Source organism: Rhinatrema bivittatum, chromosome 5 (genome assembly GCF_901001135.1).
Source record: "Rhinatrema bivittatum chromosome 5, aRhiBiv1.1, whole genome shotgun sequence".
Classification (NCBI taxonomy): domain Eukaryota; kingdom Metazoa; phylum Chordata; class Amphibia; order Gymnophiona; family Rhinatrematidae; genus Rhinatrema; species Rhinatrema bivittatum.
The window spans coordinates 139,222,613-139,243,921 of record NC_042619.1 but is presented as its reverse complement, the minus strand read 5'-3'; positions in this window follow the sequence as shown (position 1 = coordinate 139,243,921).

Genomic DNA, 21,309 nt, shown 5'->3' with positions numbered 1-21,309 from the left:
CCATATCCTGCTTAGTATCTTGCCTTGCCTTGTCCTACCTGCCAAGGCTGCCTGCCTTGTCCTGATGCCAAGCTGGCTTGCTTTGCCGGCCTACCTTGTCCTACTTGCCTTTGTTCAAGCCTGCTTTTTTCCAAACCTTGTCTCTGAGCCTTGTCTCCAGCTTGCCTTGTCCAAGTTTTGCCTGTGTAGATGTCCTACTATGATGTACTGCTGCCGTAGAGACATACTGGCCCTCAGAACCCAAGGGCTCAACTTGTGAGGAAGGGGGCTAACTAGGCCGAAAACGGGTCATGATCTTGTCCCAAGTCTGCCTTGCAGTCCTGTGCCACTCACCAGGTCGGTTCCCCTGACTCTGGGGGACATAACACCCAAATATAATGATTGGTTTTCAATTGCATATAAAAACATTCAAATAAAAATGTCTAACTTAGCCTGTAGCCGATGTTTGTTCATTTGGTATATTTCTGACACAATCCATGTTTGGGAATTTTTTTTATCTCTTCCTGCATCGGGGGGGGGGCACTTTTTTCTATCATTTCTTCATTGCATTAGGTCTCATATTCATTACTTATATTAGAAACTAGAAGCGGTTCTGAACACTAATTCTGTGTTCTTTTTAGTCTGCATTGGTGATGGACTTCTCAGAACACCAGGCAGTCCATTACTTTGGTATAGACAGGAAAGCTAGCAGGAAACTTTTGTGAACCATCGGGGTTTGGCACAACATTGAAATATGTAAATTGGATGGGCAACTATGTCATGCTCAACAGTCAACTAATACCCTTTATATTGCTGAAATTCAAACACAGGCATGACCTGACAACCTCAAACTCCACATCAGAGATAATAATTTTGGTATGTTGACATGCCACCAGCTAATTCATCCATCAAAATAGGACATCACACACAAATCCTCTGAACATGTATAGAAAAGGTGGACCATCAATGGCAACAGACATTGCTTTTCAACAGCAGTGTTTTTCAACTAGAGGTGCACGTACCCTTAGGAGTGCTTGTAAACTTGTCAGTCCTTTGCAGCCACAAAAATGGTGATTGAGTTCAAAATGGCATAGGATAAACACAGAAGATCACTAATGGCAAGAAGTTGGAAATAAAGAAATGAGCTAACCTGGAGTAACTTTAGGAATCAAACACAAGAGAGTGCCATATCTGTCTTACAAGTCAATATATCAAAATAGGAGACAGTGAATAAACAAACATATATAAGAATAACTAGCTGAATCTCAATTAGAATTAACAAAGGGGATGTCAGCAAGCTTGGAGCTTTTAAGTCCTATCTATAAACCCGGAGGAAGGTGTTCAGTGGACAGACCGGGCTACTCAATGATTCATCCCTGTTTGGTTATAAAGTCCAAAACTGATATCCCCTCAGTTAATTCTAAATGAGATTTAACTTGTTATGCTCATATATGTATGTTTAATTTGTTTATTCACTGTCTCCTATTTTTGAAACTTTAAGTACTACATTTCTGCATGAAGATGTAATGGTCCTCTGAGTTCATTACCATTATGACCCTTGTGAAATTCTTGTCAGCTAAGGTAGTAAAATTAGTAATTAGAGGGAGACACCATTTAAATATAGTCCCTCCATTTGAAGATGCTGGGATGGCCATCTCCCTAGTATTTGATAAAAGCAGCTCCAACCTGAGAGCTTAGGGGCAGTATTATTTGGTTTAGAGGTTTGGATGAAGTCTGGAAATGTTTCCCTCTGTTGTTTTTTGTGGCCTACCTGGGGATTCAGGCCTCATTCTGCCTATAGTTTGTTGGTCAGGTCAGGGACTCCACACATGTAGACCACTCCTTAGGTGTAGGGTGGTCTGTCCTGGGTTGCTTTTGCAGGGGTTTTTCATTTTTTTGTAAAAAGAGTGTGAGACCCCAGGGTGTTTGCTCAGGGAGAGGTCTTGGGGAAACCTCTTCTTGGGGGCCCAGGGTAGGGAAGACTTGCCCCTCTGTAACCACCTTAGGGAGCAGGGGTATGGTGGTGACCCACAACATGTCCTTCTAGTGTTCTGATCTATTTTGGAGAAGACTGTTTTGTTGGATACACAGGAGGAAGAGTTTTGGCCCGCCTTGAAACCAGAGCATTGACAGCTATGAGTTCTGTTAAGATCCCTTCCAGCATGGGATTTAAGAAGGAGGGAAATAGAAAGAGAAGACCAGTGAGAAATGTGAGTAAGAACCATTTGACACCTATTAAGGACACCCAGCTGGAGTCTTTAACTCCTGGGTAGAAAGAATTTGGTACTCTCTGGCTGAGACTGGGAGTTACACTTTTACCAGTTATGAAGGGTTTTTTTTCCCCTGATGAAACAATGATACTCTGCTTACCTGGGATCTTCTCCTTATCCGAGCCTGGAGGATGAATGCATCTAATGTCCTGGTAATATAGACCCATGCACAGATAGAGGAAACAAATGTAACAATTAGAGATGTGCAGCAATACTGCACTTTGGTTCTGGCTTCATTTTCAGCCCTCTGCGGGAAATTTTGTTTTTCCCACGGTTCGGGCTTTTTTTTTTTTCGGGGGACGTTGATTTTTGGGTTAGTGCGCGCTGATGTTTTAAAGTTAGTGTGCACTAATGGGAGTTAGCGCGCACTAACCCAAAAAATGAAATTTTCCGAAATTTTGGAAAAATTGCATTCGTTTTTCAGTTCTGCCGAACCAGGATGAATTAGACAATTTTGTTGAAATTGTCTAATTCATGAAAAACAAATGTACATCCCTAGTAACGCAAACTCTATGACAGAGAACTCGGCACAAATATAATGCCCATAAATATTCCAATAATTTTTATTCACAAAATTTTTTTTAATTCTTTTTAATTAGAACCAACATGTGCTAACAAACATCACATATTAAAAACCATCAACGATGCATTAACACTCTATAACCATTCATACCATTCATTCATACAACATCACCCAATACCTCTAAAACATAACATTAACAATTTAGGTATACACCCATACCACTCAATGTTGACATGCCCAACATATAGCAAATTATTCTAAATGAAATGTATATAAATCAAACAGCTATTTATATATTGGCAAACGCCTACAAACAAGATATATAAATTTTACAATCATGTATTATGTATATAATGGATATGTATTCTCGTTGTTATACACCCGACAGGATACCTGTTTCACCCTAAAATAGGGCTTCCTCAGGGAACATTATATGACCTTTAGGGACACTGTCATGCCTTCAATGTTTCAATCCCATCTCCTTAGTGTATAAACTCATAACATTGATGGCAGCACATGATAAAATTATCAATTGCACATGATCCCGGTCTCTATATCCTATAAAAAATAAATAAACAAATCCTACTTTAAATGAATAAATTCTTTATAAACGGGTAAGTACACCCTGTGCACCGTCACCATTGAAACAGTACCAACCGTATCATTGACTAAATATTGCAGATACCCAAAAGCTCATTGTAATTCAAAATCACCCAGGAGTCCGAGAGAAACCCTTCAAATGACTCCAATTGACCAACGGTCTCAACAGAATCAACCACGATAACTTTTTTCAAACTTCATAGGTTGTTCACCTGCATTATATCAATAAGAAATATCTGCCAATAAAATACATTAATTTATATCAAGAAACATTCTCTATTCAAAACACACAAACCTCAGAATAGCATACTACATTTATACAAAACCACCTGAAAAACTGAATTACTATCACTCCCCTAAACATCATTTGGAACACTGTATATCCACAAGGATTAAATGATGCCATTGAATGGGAAGCTTTTTATGGTACTTGAATTTGCAGGATTTCTTGTTAGAATTGGAAAGGTGATATAGGAATGTTAGTGAGGCTGCACACAGCACGTCCTTGCATAATTACATCTGTGTTTGTCCCGGGATAGACTTTGATCAGTAGTAATGGATGGGAAGGTGAACGTAGTACATCATTAAGATTTTGCGTAGTCACGTTTATAATCCCATTGGTCCCGGGATAGTTTAAATGCTTGTACGAGGCTGAGCATGAATGGCAGGTATTTTATGCAGTTGTCGGCGTCTGGTCTAGCGCCGTAGAACAATATCTTTCTGGGAAGAAGTACGAATGAATATCTTTGACATTTATGGCAATCCAGTGTTTGAAGATTATGGCAAGGCATCACATTTAAATGATGTTTAGCAGGGATGTGAATCGTGTCCTCGATCGTCTTAACGATCGATTTCGGCTGGGAGGGGGAGGGAATCGTATTGTTGCCGTTTGGGGGGGTAAAATATCGTGAAAAAATCGTTAAAAAATCGTGAAAAAAATCGAAAAAATCGAAAAAATCGAAAAAACCGGCACATTAAAACCCCCTAAAACCCACCCCCGATCCTTTAAATTAAATCCCCCACCCTCCCGAACCCCCCCCCCAAATAACTTAAATAACCTGCGGGTCCAGCGGCGGTCCGGAACGGCAGCGGTCCGGAACGGGCTCCTGCTCTGAATCTTGTCGTCTTCAGCCGGCGCCATTTTCCAAAATGGCGCCGAAAAAATGGCGGCGGCCATAGACGAAAAAGATTGGACGGCAGGAGGTCCTTCCGGACCCCCGCTGGACTTTTGGCAAGTCTCGTGGGGGTCAGGAGGCCCCCCACAAGCTGGCCAAAAGTTCCTGGAGGTCCAGCGGGGGTCAGGGAGCGATTTCCCGCCGCGAATCGTTTTTGTACGGAAAATGGCGCCGGCAGGAGATCGACTGCAGGAGGGTCGTTCAGCGAGGCGCCGGAACCCTCGCTGAACGACCTCCTGCAGTCGATCTCCTGCCGGCGCCATTTTCCGTACGAAAACGATTCGCGGCGGGAAATCGCTCCCTGACCCCCGCTGGACCTCCAGGAACTTTTGGCCAGCTTGTGGGGGCCTCCTGACCCCACGAGACTTGCCAAAAGTCCAGCGGGGGTCCGGAAGGACCTCCTGCCGTCCAATCTTTTCGTCTATGGCCGCCGCCATTTTTCGGCGCCATTTTGGAAAATGGCGCCGGCTGAAGACGACAAGATTCAGAGCAGGAGCCCGTTCCGGACCGCTGCCGTTCCGGACCGCTGCTGGACCCGCAGGTTATTTAAGTTATTTGGGGGGGGGTTCGGGAGGGTGGGGGATTTAATTTAAAGGGTCGGGGGTGGGTTTTAGGGGGTTTTAGTGTGCCGGCTCACGATTCTAACGATTTATAACGATAAATCGTTAGAATCTGTATTGTATTGTGTTCCATAACGGTTTAAGACGATATTAAAATTATCGGACGATAATTTTAATCGTCCTAAAACGATTCACATCCCTAATGTTTAGGGGAGTGATAGTAATTCAGTTTTTCAGGTGGTTTTGTATAAATGTAGTATGCTATTCTGAGGTTTGTGTGTTTTGAATAGAGAATGTTTCTTGATATAAATTAATGTATTTTATTGGCAGATATTTCTTATTGATATAATGCAGGTGAACAACCTATGAAGTTTGAAAAAAGTTATCGTGGTTGATTCTGTTGAGACCGTTGGTCAATTGGAGTCATTTGAAGGGTTTCTCTTGGACTCCTGGGTGATTTTGAATTACAATGAGCTTTTGGGTATCTGCAATATTTAGTCAATGATACGGTTGGTACTGTTTCAATGGTGATGGTGCACAGGGTGTACTTACCCGTTTATAAAGAATTTATTCATTTAAAGTAGGATTTGTTTATTTATTTTTTATAGGATATAGAGACCGGGATCATGTGCAATTGATAATTTTATCATGTGCTGCCATCAATGTTATGAGTTTATACACTAAGGAGATGGGATTGAAACGTTGAAGGCATGACAGTGTCACTAAAGATCATATAATGTTCCCTGAGGAAGCCCTATTTTAGGGTGAAACAGGTATCCTGTCGGGTGTATAACAACGAGAATACATATCCATTATATACATAATACATGATTGTAAAATTTATATATCTTGTTTGTAGGCGTTTGCCAATATATAAATAGCTGTTTGATTTATATACATTTCATTTAGAATAATTTGCTATATGTTGGGCATGTCAACATTGAGTGGTATGGGTATATACCTAAATTGTTAATGTTATGTTTTAGAGGTATTGGGGTGATGTTGTATGAATGAATGGTATGAATGGTTATAGAGTGTTAATGCGTCATTGATGGTTTTTAATATGTGATGTTTGTTAGCACATGTTGGTTCTAATTAAAAAGAATTAAAAAATGTTTTGTGAATAAAAATTATTGGAATATTTATGGGCATTATATTTGTGCCGAGTTCTCTGTTACAGAGTTTGTGTTCATCCCTAGTAACGATCATCTGTATGCTGTGGACTATTTTAACTGTGCCATATACTCATACAGATTCACCTTCAATAAAACTTTTATTTTGGACACTCAAACTGGGTCTCCACTGTATTATTTGGCACTTACAGCACTCACAGAAAGAAAAGAAAAGGATACCTCTCCCAGGGAAAATAACTCTCTATCATCCCATCACTCCAGGCCTTGAAAGGAGGTTTCCTTCCCCTCACCAACAAAGGAGGAACTGAAGCAGAGGCAGCAGGTACTAGAGGGGGGCAACAAAAGTATTACACTTCTTGTTTTTTCGGCTGCTGTCACCCTCCTCCTCCTGTCTTTCATTTTCAAGGAAGCCTGCTCTAGGATGAGAGAAAAAGGAGGTATTTGACTCTCCTGAGCCCGCTACTCCTATACTTTGAGTTTGGCTTGCTGCTGATCCCCAGTTAACATAGGAAAAAGATCAAGATTGGATGTATGAAGGAGAGAGAGATGGAAAGAGATAATATGGGAGATATGAACTGGGAGTTGGAAAGAACAAATATAAGTGAAAGTGGATTAACAGGTAGAGATGAAGAAGACGAGTATGATAAAAGGAAAAACAAGTACAGGAAGTAGAAGGATGGAAGTGGGGAAGGCTAAGTGGCATGGTGAAGTTTGTGTGATTTTAGAGGAAGCATATGGGAGCTAGAGAAAGAGATGGAGGACTGAGGGTGGTGGGAAGAAAAGTGAGGGCGAAATGGGGAGAGGGAGGGATCAGAAGGATTAATGGGGAAAAAGAAAGGGAAGTAGAAAGGTTGAAAATAGAGAGATGAAAGGTAAGAGATGGGAAAAATGAGGGATAGAGGTAAGCACTGGTAATGAAGAGAGAGAAAGCTGGAGAAGAAAAATAGAGAAACCTGAGATTAAAGCAAGTTACTGTATCTGAGAGAGAGGTGATGAGGGTGGAAGGGAGAGAGAAAGAGAAGGAAATGATGAGAGAAACCTGCATAGAGCAGCTGTAGCAATACCACAGCAACATTGTTGGTACAATTTGCATCACAAATAGACAGAGATGCAGTGTTGAGATTGCATTTTAAATATCAGAAGTATAACTTCTATGGGCAATCTATAAGGATTTTCCCAGATATAGCACGCCCAACTCAGTTAAGACGAAAAAAGTTTATAGTAATGCGACCGGAAGTATTATCAAGAGGTACACAATTTCATCTAAGATATCCTTGTAGATGTTTAATAAAACATTTAAATAATAGATATGTTTTCACTCAGCCTGAACAACTGCGAACATATTTGGACACACACTCTTAAGAAGCTGTGCAATAAGGGTAAAAAAAAATTATAGTGGGATGAGTTAAGCATCAAGTATTTGCTTTATATGTATTTCCATTTAGGTAAATGCTCCTATTTTGATGTTTGTAACCCTTTGTTCTCAAGTCCTTTACCTTACTGGATTTCTTTTAAAGGATAATATGTTGTTATGTTTTGTTATAATATGATTTCATGGATAAGAATGAAGTATCTTATTTTTGTTTAAAATTTGAAATTTCAATAAAAATAAAATTTAAAAAAAAAAGTTCCCTTTTGAAAATTTAGTGTTAGAGCCACAGATTTACTTATTGTCCCCCTTCCAGTTATTAGTTTAAATTTGATCATGTTATGATCACTGTTGCCAACGTGATTGAATTTAGAAATTCAATCATGTTTTTTCTATTTTTAACGTGATTGAATTTAGAAATTCAATCACGTTAAAAATAGAAAAAACATTCACGGGTTGGAGGAGGTTGATTCATGATTAAAAATGCCATACATTGCTGGATGCGATGATATGAAATTGTATGAAACCTTCCTCTTCTTTCCCTAAAAACTTTTCTTTTGCCTCGTTGGTGAATAAACAATTGCATTCGATAGTTTCTTCAAACATTGAGAGATTTTTTCTCCGGTTTGTAAAATGTTAAAGAAAATTATTTGAAGATTTGTTTGAGGTGATACCATGTTTTGTGTATTTGTGATATTTATATCCCTCTAAAAACAGTTTGTGCGTTGTTTTTGAGAATCTGAAAAGCATAAGCTGGGTACAAATATGCTTGAAGGATCTGTCTTAACTTGCAAACATAGTGGAAGCCCTGATATTTACAAGGTTCTGACTTAGCTATTATTGTAGCAGGTTGGCTGATCTGGGAATTTCAGACTGTGTAATTAATCATGGCTTGCAGTGACCTAACTTTGACAGATGCTGAATTTGGATGCAAAATGCTTTCTTACTTTCAAAATAAAGCTGTGACATTTTATTTCTATGCAAGACTTGATTATTGAATCAAAGTATTTGGGTCCTGAGAGGGCAACGGGGTAGAGAAGAGTGATCACTGTTGCCCATGTTTTTATGGAAACAAAAGGGTTATGCTAAGCAATAGGTATGAGAAATTGCAAGCATTTTAGCAAACAACAAGACTGTTTCAAGTTCCTATCATGTTGTCAATTACAGTACACTATTATAATCATCATATATTATTTAAGTATCTAACATGTTAAAATGTCACAAGACAAAGCAGTGCTATTTTGACTGCTCTCTAGAGCAATTTACCCAGATTAATTTTGCTCCCTGGAATATGGAAAGGGTCGTTTTCAAATAGCCAGCATAAAATCTATGGGGCGGATTTTCAGAGCCCTGCTCGCCTAAATCCGCCCAAAACCGGGCGGATTTAGGCGAGCAGGGCCCTGCGCGCCGGTGAGCTATTTTACATAGGCCTACCGGCGCGCGCAGAGCCCCGGGACTCGCGTAAGTCCCGGGGTTCTCCGAGAGGGGCGTGCCGGGGGCGTGCCGGGGGGCGGGCCCGGTCGTCGCGGCGTTTAGGGGACGTGTCGGCAGCGTTTTGGGGGCGGGTACGGGGGCGTGGCTACGGCCCAGGGCGGTCCGGGGGCATGGCTGCGCCCTCCGTACCCGCCCCCAGGTCGCGTCCCGGCGCACAACAGGCCTGCTGGCGCGCGGGGATTTACTTCTCCCTCCGGGAGGCGTAAATCCCCGGAGAAAGGTAAGGGGGGCGTGTAGACAGGGCCGGGCGGGTGGGTTAGGTAGAGGAAGGGAGGGGAAGGTGAGGGGAGGGCGTTAGAGGATTCCCTCCAAGGCCGCTCCGATTTCGGAGCGGCCTTGGAGGGAACGGGGGTAGGCTGCGCGGCTCGGCGCGCGCTGGCTATACAGAATTCATAGCCTTGCGCGCGCCGATCCAGGATTTTAGTGGATACGCGCGGCTCCGTGCGTATCTACTAAAATCCAGCGTACTTTTGCTGGCGCCTGATGTGGCAGCAAAAGTACGCCTATTCGCGTTTTTTGAAAATCTACCCCTATGTGTATGTTGTACATGCTTAAGTTTGCTTTGAAAATACATAGGTAATCGACCAAGTATGTGCAAACTTTCATTCTCATAAAGTTATATCTCCCCTTCAAAGCGTAGCATTTATAAGTGTATACGTATGCGCATACATTTTTAAATCAAAAAGTATGAGCATAGGAAAATGAGGGCAAGATGTGAAGCATGGCGTGCTAGCTGCTCCACAATCCCCTTACTTTGTTACTTGCCACTATGCTTTCAAAGGGAAAAAGGAAGGTTTGGGTGTTCCCCCCTTGATGCCCCTTTTCCTGGAAAGCAGCTCATTCAATCCAATATGCCCTGAGACTGGAGGTTCTAGTGCAATATCGGATGAAGGAGCACCTGTTTTACCTGGAGAGGTCACACTGAGCCCCGAGGATCATCAACTGCTGCCTGCAGAGAGCCCTGCCACTACACAGCCATTGGAGGTATGGAGTGATGACGTCCTGCCGGCACCTTTTCTGGAGAAGGGCTGTTGGTGGTTTGGCATTTGAGAAGCCGTTGCCATTATCCCTGCTCGAGGAATCTCGAGGCGAGAGCTTTGCTACCTGTTTGTCCTCCTCACTGGCAGCAGATTGGGGAGAGCGTTCTCCATCGACTGAGTCAGCCTTGATGGGCAATATGAGATTGCTTCAACAAAACGTCCCCAGTGAGTTCTCTCTTCTAAAATTCAAACCGGCATCATAACATTGGCCACCAACTCTAACAAAGGGGGTCATTTATCAAAATGTGCCAAGGCATTTTCGCATGGGTTAAGCCCCGTTAACGCATGCGATAGGCCCTTACCGCATGTGAAAATGTATGCAATAGCACCAGATCATATGGTGTGATGCAAATATGGAAAATAGGAGGAGTGGGTTTAGGTATTAGAGTAGGGGGTTAGGGGCCATTTTGACATTCAAAGTGAGACATACGAACAGAACAGTGGTCTCTTGTGAAGATTTGATGACCTTCGGAGTGAGGAAACTCACTCCAAGATGAGATTTGAGCAAGGTTCTCTCAACCTAGCTTGATGGACCCTCTACCTGGGTAACATCAAGCTAGGTGGAGAGAACATTGCCCAAATCTCATCTTGGAGTGAGTTTCCTCACTCCGAAGGTCATCAAATCTTCACAAGAGACCACTGTTCTGTTCGGTCGTCCCACTTTGAATGTCAAAGTGGCCCCTAACCCCCTACTCTAATACCTAAACCTCACCTTGACTTACTAGGTGGGCCTACCATAGGGATACAAATACCTATCTAGTGAGAAGATATTACAGCTAGGTTGTCTCTCTCTCTCTCCAGGTCTAGCACCTATCACAATTTGCACTAACTTAGCTCTTCACATAGGTAATTAGCACAAATTGCAATAAACTGAATATTTGCATAAATATTGTAAAATGTGGTAAGTACTGCTATCACATGCAGTACTTACCACATTTTGATAAATCTAGGCCAAAGACTCTAACAAAAAGATCAACCTTCTTTCTATGAAGATAAATTGTGACTCCCAAATTGTTGCTATTCAGGAAAAGATATCTAGAATAGAATTTGCTATTAAAGATACACAAGTTCTCAATATGCCTGTTGTTAAACACTTTAATACTATGTCTTGATGAGTGGAGTTTTTGGAAAACCAAGTCAGACATTTAAAACTCAGATTCCTTAATTTTCCTAAAGTGCTGGGAGAAACTCCATTTATTATCCTTAAAAACACTTTTTGAACATTCTTCAGTTTAATCCTGAGAAGAGTTTTTCCTTCCTGTGAATCATGGATCAGTATTCTCAGCCAGTTTCTTTCAATATTACTGATAATTTATCTGATTTTTTTTAGAAAATTCAGGAATTGAGATATTAGAGTGATCCACCTTGTTAGTTACAGAGAGTGAGCGAAAGGAGATTGGAGGTGCTGTGAATAAGGGAACAGAGGGGGTGAGAAAAAAGGGATCAACTATGAGTGCAGGGGGTATAAGTTAGTCCTCCCTCTCTCTCCTGATCCTGGGTCCCTTTCCCCAATCCAGGATCTCCTCTTTCTCATTCCCCTTCCTTGATCCCCCTTACCTCTCCTTCACTCATTCCCTTTCCTTCTGATCCCTAATTTCTCCTGTCATCCCTGACTGCTGCGACACCACTCCCTCTCCATTTCCTATTCTTCCATCCCTCATGCTTGAGATTTATCTCCAAAAATCCCCTTTCTTTTCCCATCTCCCTGATTTCCCTTTTTTATATCCACCTTCTCCCTTCCCTGTATCATCACTAAGATCCCTCCAACACAAAAGAAAAAACAAATAAATGAATGCGACACATAAATGTCAGAAAAGGATTTTATTTTTTAAAAGTAAAATAAAAATGCTTGTTTAATTAATATGCACATTTATGCAAATGTGCCATATAATTGCGACAGTACTGAAACATCTGCCAAATAATTTGCTAACTCCTGCTGCAGAGCCTTGAAAAAAGTGCCAGAGTAAACCAGGAATACTGATTATTACTCAGAGTTCTCCATGCTTCCCCTTTTTGTGGACGTGAACCCTTGGACCGAGGTGCGATTGGCACAACCCTCAGGGTGAAGCCCTGGTGATCCCCATTTTTGGCTGGCAGAACTGGATGAGGCAGAGACCTGGCTGGAGCTTCACCTATACCAGCCCTTGTTCCCTTAGGTTTGAGCCTTCAGGTGCCAGGGCTGGTAGATATTAGGTGGGGCCTCCACTGGTGAACTGGAGATCCAAAGTCATGGTCGGGTAACAGTCCAGGATCCGAGGCAGGCATAGTTCAAACATAGTTGAGGGTTAGGAGGTGGCCAGTGACAGGCAGACATCAGCAAATGTCCAAGGCAGGCTGAAGTCAGAACTGCCTTGGGGATGGATAGGCAAGCAGGGAGGATAGGGATGGATAGGCAAGCAGTGAGGTGAGGAGACCAGAAACTGAAGAGATGAAGACTAGGAATGCAGCAGGGAAACTGAGGCAATTCACTTTACTAACAGTAGTGGAAATATTGCCAGTAAATATAACCCCCTCCCCCCCCTTCACTAAGGTAGATACTGTTCAACTCAAACAAAAAACTTAGGCCTAGATTCATCAGAATGCTATTAAATATAGCAGAAAGAGAGACAGAAAGAGAGAAGGAGAAAGAGAGAGAGACCAAGATGCAAGTTTACTATTTATACCACTGTAAGAGGGGGCACATTTAACTCGGGATAAGGTTTGGGGGGGGGGGGGGTAGGTTGGGGGGGGCAGGTTTACATACACAGTCAGAGGTACGAACAGCAAAATTGACATCACTGAAGATTTTCTGTCATTTGGAGGGATGAAAGGTAAAAGAGGAGTTGATTTCTACAATGTTCAGTGAAGCTAGCTAGGCTTTCAGAAGGAAGGGAGAGGAATGCTACTTTATAACTTGCTGGTATACAACAAACAATTCACCTATAAGTAGCTAAGAATATATGAGAATAGAGACCTTCATATTGCACGGACATTGTTGATGTGGGTGAGTGTACCCATCAACTACAGGCCCTGCTGCCTCTCCCCTAAGCTGAGGTGTTTGTGCTGCCACTGCTCTTTCTCCAGGCCCCCTCAGACTTGGGGAATGGAGGCAGGGGCTGTAAGCAGTGGGCACATTCTCCTAGGTGAACCCAAATAGGCTGATCCAGTCCTGGTTTTGCCCCATCGCATGCATAGAAAAGTCATCCCTACTTTTCTTAGATTTCCCCAGAACTACCATACCCAGTATGCAAAGGGAAATAGTAGGACTTGATCAGCCTGTTTGAGTTGACATGGGTGAAGTGGTGATCCTACGGAGCAGGCAGGGGGGGTGAATATTTTCTATGTTTGTTATGTCACTAAATTCACTAGATTCACTAAGCCATGATGTTTTAGTCTGTGTGTGTGTGTGTATGGTGGGGGGGGGGGGGGGGGGGGGGGGGGGTTGCCACCACAATAGTGGGCTCCTCTCCCAAAAAATGGCACCGACAGAGCTGGGTGCAAGGGTGCACTCGGCCCCAACGTGGGACTTAATTTAAGGTAAGGGGGGCTGTGGAATTGGGGTCAGGGAAGGGGGGTGGGCCCAGTGTTTTTTCTTCTTTGCTCTGTCCTTTCCAATATCACCTCTTCCCCTCCTGTTCCCTGCATAACAGGAGAAGGCAGCTTGGACTAGGGAGCAGAATGGTTGTTCCCTTCTCTGCTCTGTCTGCTCCAGTCTCAACCTCACGCCCTTCCCTTCATACTTCCTGGGAGGGGAGGAACTGGTGTTGGAACCAAAGAGCTGTCCTCTGCTGAGTGAGATTCATTGTAGAAGTCCTATGTACCCATGCCTAAAGAGCAGGAGCGTGTTGAGATCAGGGAAATGGATGAGTCCTGGGGAAGTGCTTGGGTCAGATTGTGGGAAAAGTGAAAGTGTGCTGGGGTAAGACATGGGGATAGAGGAAGGAGTGCTTGAGTCATACCTGGGGGATGGGTGAAAGAGAGAAGAGTGAAGGAGAGAGGGAGAGAGAGTAAATGAGTATGTAAGGGGTGGTGGAAGAGGGTAGAGAGAAAGTGGATGTGCTCCCCCAACCTCCTAATCCACTCTACATCTCAAAGTGACCACAACTAAAATGTTCCCAGAATGGGAATGGACAAGTCAAAGCTCCAACAGATGGGGGGAGGATTCAAGATGGCTCCCTGAGAGGATGATGCTCATCTTGCTCTGATCTCAGAGTTTCTTTTCTCTGCTTATTGGGACATTTAAAATAAAAAAATGCCTCATAAAAGGAAAGGGAAAGTCCAAATATTCCCTCCTGATTCAGAAAACCCCTCAGGGCAAAGACTAATACCTGAGTTTGCAACTCCAATCCCCGTAATGAGGGCATCGAGCCCTGCTGGTGAGTCAGGAAGAGGAGTCCTGATATCGCCTGGGGAAATATCTTTGAGCCCTCCAGACCCTTGGGCTCCGTCAAGAGCTTCTCCCCTGCACAGTGAGGGTATTGCTGAGTTGCCGGTGGTTGACATCACCGGGCAGACTCAGTTAGGAGGTCGTACCAGCGTTTGTTCAGTTGGGGAGGTGCCCCCTTCTCAGGTTACAGCCCCAGAATAGAGTGGAGAGAGTGGAGGAGCTTTTGCCTTGATACCAGCAGAGGAAAGCAGAAATGCTCCTGAGCAGGGAGTCAGCCTTTTTAGACCCCTGGAGATTATAAAACCGGCGAAGATAATTTTGGAATCCCTATGGGATTTGACTGCAGGAATTGCATGTGCTACCAGCGATCAGGCCCGATGCTTGGAGGCAGTTACACAGAGGATGGGATCAGCACCAGCAAATTCAAGAGCAGGTTAAAATTATACAAGATCATACCAACGATATTAAGATCTACAAGAAGTGAATGCTTCGGTGGTTCGAGAAAAGCTATTTATATCGAGGAGGCTCGAATCGGTCAAGAACTACTTAAGACACTTAAATTTAAGGCTTTACATCTTTCCGAAAGTTATGGGTGAGTTACCCCTATTGACTTTCAAGAGATATGCACAGGAATTTTTAAAAATATCGTTGGAAGAGATACCTGCAGTGAAAAAAATATTATTTCTTCCACAGAGAACCAGCTCTGTTTCGATTTTGCCTAGTGAAAGGGTAGATATTATAAATCTAACAGATTACTTAGAAAATTCTGGTTTAGAAATAACTGAAAGAGCTGTATTATTTGTGTCATTTTACTCTGAGTATGATGTAAGTAAATTAATGAAATGTTACTTTAAAAATTTAAATGCATTGTATCTTGGTGAACCAGTTCGAATATATCCAGATTTATCAAAGACTACACAACTGCACAGAAAGAAATTTTTGTCAATGAGAGCTGAAACATTAGCATTGGGGGCAAGTTTTTTACTTTGCTACCCGTGCAAATGTTTAATTAAACTATCGGGGAACATGTATATCTTTTTTAACCTGGAGCAGTTATGGGCCTTTTTGGATGGGCGGGTGCATTAACCCTCAATTTAAGTAAGGAGGATCTATAAGGAATCGGGTGTAATTTGTAAAAGGGAGCCTTTCAATTGTATTAATTCCTAAATGTACTCCTCTTTAACAGTTTCTTTTCTCCCCCCAATATTTCTTTTTGAATATAAGAGATGTACTAAATTTTTGTGTTTCAAATAATTGTATTTGCAAGAGATTTCTTGATACTCTGTTTTATTGCAAAGCTTTTTCTCTTTGTAATATATAATAAAATTTGATAAATAAAAAATTAAAAAAAAAGCTCCAACAGTTAAGTCTAACATTATATACGTTTTCTTTTTGATGACATCAGTGGAGGGGGAGGTGGGACAGGGCTACTCAGACTGCTGAGCAGACAGGCAGGCAGGGGCTACCATAAGCTGGAGCAAGGAATAGTTCAGGGACTCAGGTGGAAAAAGCCCTTGTCTGCCCACATATCTTTACACCTGTTTCCTTAATCTGCCTTCTTTAAACCATAGTGTCACATCAGCAGAATAACCTATGTGATCTGGAAAGTTCTTGTATGATATCATCCCTGGATGATTTTCTCATTGGTGCAATAAAAGATGCCAAACCTGTAAAGAATCCTGTTTTGTTTTTGCCCATATGCATCTACCAGAACTCTGTATTACTTGAAATGTATGTCATTTTTTTTTTTAACTTCTTTTACTATACCGATACTCAAGACGAAGTCTTATCGTACCGGTTTACAATATAACAGGGGAAAACCAATTAACAACTAAGTGGAAAGGTAAAGTTAAATTAAACAGGGAGCGAAAACATGGGAGATGGAAAACAGGAGAGATTTTAAACGATAACAACTGTAGCGAGACATAAACATATTTATCTTAGGCGATTATTAACATAATATATCTGGGTCCAGTTATGACCCATGTCATAACTGGATCAGATTCTGACAGGGTTTTTTTTTTTATTAAACCTATTTTTCAGATCCCTTGTTGTGTATTTGTTAGATTATCTATAATATAAATGGGCTCTGACCGACGGTCCGCAAATATGCAGTAGAGAGCGGCCCTGCCCGATGTGCTGCGCATGCATGGACGAGAGAGAACATCGGGCAGAGCCGCTCTCTACTGCGGGTGAGAGAGCACATCGGGCCGACAACAGCTTGAGCCCATCCCTCCGACAACAGAGAAGAGGGGAAGGAGCTGGGATGGCCGGCCGTCACGCACAGGGACAGCAGTGAAGTTGGGCCGACAACAGCTTGAGCCTGTCCCTCTGACAACGAGGAAGGGGGGAGGGAACTGGGATGGCTGGCCATCACGCACAGGGACAGCAGTGAAAAAGACTCGCGACATCCCCCTCGGCCGCCGCTGCAGCTCCTGCCACCACCACCGCCTCTGGTCCTTCGTGATGCGGGGGTGGGGGGGGGGGAGGTCAGAATGACAACTAGAGATGTGAATCGTGTCCTCGATCGTCTTAACGATCGATTTCGGCTGGGAGGGGGTGGGAATCGTATTGTTGCCGTTTGGGTGTGTAAACTATCGTGAAAAATCGTTAAAATCGTGAGCCGGCACACTAAACCCCCCTAAAACCCACCCCGACCCTTTAAATTAAATCCCCCACCCAATGCTTTAAATTACCTGGGGATCCGGCGGTGGTCCAGAACGGCGGCGGTCCGGAACGGCCCCCTCAATAGAATCGTGTTGTCTTCAGCCGGCGCCATTTTTCAAAATGGCCACCGCAAAATGGCGGCGGCCATAGACAAAAACGATTCGATGCAGGAGGGGGTTCCGGACTGCCGCTGAACGACCTCCTGCAGTCGATCTCCTGCCGGCGCCATTTTCCGTACGGAAACGATTCACGGCAAGAAATCGCTCCCGGAACCCCGCTGGACTCCCAGGAAAATTTTGGCCAGCTTGGGGGGGCCTCCTGACCCCCACAAGACTTGCCAAAAGTCCAGCGGGGGTCCGGAACGACCTCCTGCGTCGAATCATTTTTGTCTATGGCCGCCGCCATTTTGCGGCGGTCATTTTGAAAAATGGCGCCGGCTGAAGACAACACGATTCTATTGAGGAGGCCGTTACGGACCGCCGCTGTTCTGGACCACCACCAGATCCCCAGGTAATTTAAAGCATGGGGGGGGGGGGTTCGGGAGGGTGAGGGATTTAATTTAAAGGGTCGGGGTGGGTTTTAGGGGGTTTTAGTGTGCCGGTTTTCCTGCCCTCCCCCTTCCCCCGATTTACGATTTTTTTAACGATAAATCGGGGGAATTGGTTTTGTATCGTGGCCCTAACGATTTTTTGACGATTTAAAATATATCGGACGATATTTTAAATCGTCAAAAAACGATTCACATCCCTACTGACAACAGCCTGAGCCCATCCCTCCACCACCGGAGAAGGGGTTAGGGAGTAGGGACGGATGGACCAGCATGCAAAGGGACAGCAGTGAGAAGCCACAGTATACAGGGAGGGAGGAAAGGAGCGAGGCAGGTCCCCGTAGCGGTGCCCCTTGCCCTCTGCATTACACAGGTTCAGCAGGGTACAGCCAGCCTTGTAGAAGAGAACAAGATGGAGTGGAGGAGAGCTAAGGGAGAAGGAAGGGGTTGTGGATGAGGTGAGAGGGGAAGGAAAGGGAATATGAGAGGGGATGGAAGGAAAGGGAAGAGGATATGAGTGTGTAAGTGGGAAGCATAAGACATTCTGGAGAAGAGAAAAAGAGGGGGTGGAGGAGGGCTGAGGGAGAGGGAAGGGGTTGTGGATGAAGTGAGAGGGGAAGGAAAGGGAAGATGAGAGGGGATGGAAGGAAAAGGGAAGAGGATATGAGTGTGTAAGTGGGAAGCATAAGACATTCTGGAGAAGAGAAAAAGAGGGGGTGGAGGAGGGCTGAGGGAGAGGGAAGGGGTTGTGGATGAGGTGAGAGGGGAAGGAAAGGGAAGATGAGAGGGGATGAAGGAAAAGGGAAGAGGATATGAGTAAGTGGGAAGCATAATAAGTTGTGGAGAAGAGAAAAAGAGGGGGTGGAGGAGGGCTGAGGGAGAGGGACGGGGTCGTGGATAAAGTGAGAGGGGAAGGAAAGGGAAGATGAGAGGGGGTGGAAGGAAAAGGGAAGAGGATATGAGTGTGTAAGTGGGAAGCATAAGACGTTCTGGAGAAGAGAATAAGAGGGGGTGGAGGAGGGCTGAGGGAGAGGGAAGGGGTTGTGGATGAGGTGAAAGGGGAAGGAAAGGGAAGATGAGATGGGATGGAAGGAAAAGGGAAGAGGATATGTGTGTGTAAGTGGGAAGCGTAAGACATTCTGGAGAAGAGAAAAAGAGGGGATGGTAGAGGGCTGAGGGAGAGGGAAGGGGTTGTGGATGAGGTGAGAGGGGAAGGAAAGGGAAGATGAGAGGGGATGGACGGAAAAGGTAAGAGGATATGGGTGCATAAGTGGGAAGGGTAAGACGTTCTGGAGAAGAGAAAAAGAGGGAGTGGAGGAGGGAAGGGGTTGTGGATGATTTGAGAGGGGAAGGAAAAGGAAGATGAGAGGGGATGGAAAGAAAAGGGAAGAGAATATGAGTGTGTAAGTGGGAAGGGTAAGAAGTTGTGGAGAATAGAGCAGCTCTGACCGACGTGCCAGTCTGACCGATGGAATCTTGCCTGTTTTAGCTGCATGTCCTTCCTCCATGATGATGCCAGCACTTAAGTCATCCTTGGTGTAGGATCCATCCCTTTTCAAGTATTAAGATGCAATCTAATATTGATGCATATCCATAAAGGGTTAACAAAAGGAGAAGCGATTGAATTGAGGCTGATAATATGTTAGATGGACAAGAAAAGAGGATAAACCTTCATGCTATGTATATTCCACATATACTTTGTATATTGGACCCACTTAACTACATCCCATTCCAACTCTTACAATTAAATTTAAAAAAATTATATATCTATATATCATAATAGATGTGAGTGTCCCAAGCCTGTTCCAATGACAAATGGGATAAACCTGGATTTATGTTTGAAAAACTTTTTAATGGCTATTATAAAGCAGTTTCATAAATTGCCATAAAATCTAATAAGCTGTTTAGAATTGTAATATCCATATATTATTACTACATTGAAATGAAATACTAATAAAAAAAATACAACAATAACACCATTTAACTTTTAAAACATAATTATAGTGTTCTAGCATAGAACAGCAAATTTGAGTTATAAGAACAAGGCTGAACCTTCTGTACAATGATTTGACTTTTACATTGACTGCACACATCAAGCATCTTTAAAATATCCTACTACACAGCCATTAAATTGTTGTCTTAATGTTATCTAAAAAATGAATCCGCACGGTCCTTTGAGAGCAGGCTGCATGACATTGGGAATTTTAATCGATTTGCTTCATTTTCTGATTGTTAACATTTCACAAAAAAATCTGAGATTTTCAAAGAGACAGTTTAAGGATTTCTTGCAACCTACTTTTGAACATGATTCATAATTTGATGAAATGCTTTCAGGCTCTATTAAATAATAATAATCATAATGAAATTCACCCAAAGCCCTTAGTAATTTTACTCCACATTTCCTTCTCTAATTATCTACTATTCCCTATTTATTATTGCTTCATTCCCTGCCTTGAAGCTTTTGAAAAATGTTAAGAACGAAATACTTAACAATAGATTTTGGTGCTAAGTTAACCAGTAGGGTGGGCTATAATTTAATGGGTTGTCTTCTGAATTAATTATTTCTGAATTATTTAATTGTAGCCCCTAAACAAAATTCTTTCAAAAATATGACACTGAAAACTGAGAAACATTCCCATAGTCTCTTATGAATACCAATAAAGTATGTTGAACATCATAATAGCATTACAGATTCCTGGCAGGGTTTAGGTAGCTAGCCTTTTCTATTTTTTATATTAAGGATGGGAAGGGTCTCAAGACTATTTCTCACAGTAATCTCACAGGTGTAATCACCAGGCAAATAGTACCAGAGCTAACACCCTTTCTAAGTAACAATTGTCATTACTTTTAATAAGTTGCTGCAAAGAAATCCTATATCTACAAAAAACTGTCAGCTTCTCAGAACAACCCCAGACATCTATATATCTCTATAAAGAATATACTCAACCCAATGTTGACCTCCTCTATGCTCCCTCCTATTATCCCAGAGATGAGCAATGCTGAGACATTCGCCACTCACTTTACCATCAAAACGGCAACTGTCATTAGCACCTTCAATAATTCCACCCCTGATGAAGCTGACAGTGACCCAGAATTTCAAGGCCCAACCTGAGAACACTTTGAAAACATCAAAACTTCAGAGACCACAGAGACCATTGACAACCTGAAACCTTCGTCCAACCCCCTTGACCCATGCCATACATCCCTACTCAAACTGCTCAAACTGAATATTGCCCCATTTGTCACTAAATTCATAAACTCATCACTGCAACATGGATTTGACCCAGATACCCTAAAACAAGCCTCAGTTTGACCCACAATCAAAAAACTGATAGCGGATGCGAACATCATCTCCAATTACCACCCGATATCCACCCTATTTTTTATGGCCAAAGGACTAGAAACTGCGGTCCTCTGTAACTTTGTTGATTTAAATAATATCCTCAACCAATACCAATTATCCTTCAGGAAGCATCATAGCATTGAACTACCACTATTATCCAGCCTTGATACAGTGAGACGTGGATTCGACCATGGATCATTTTAATCCTATGTCTACTCGACATCTCCGCTGCATTCAACAGGT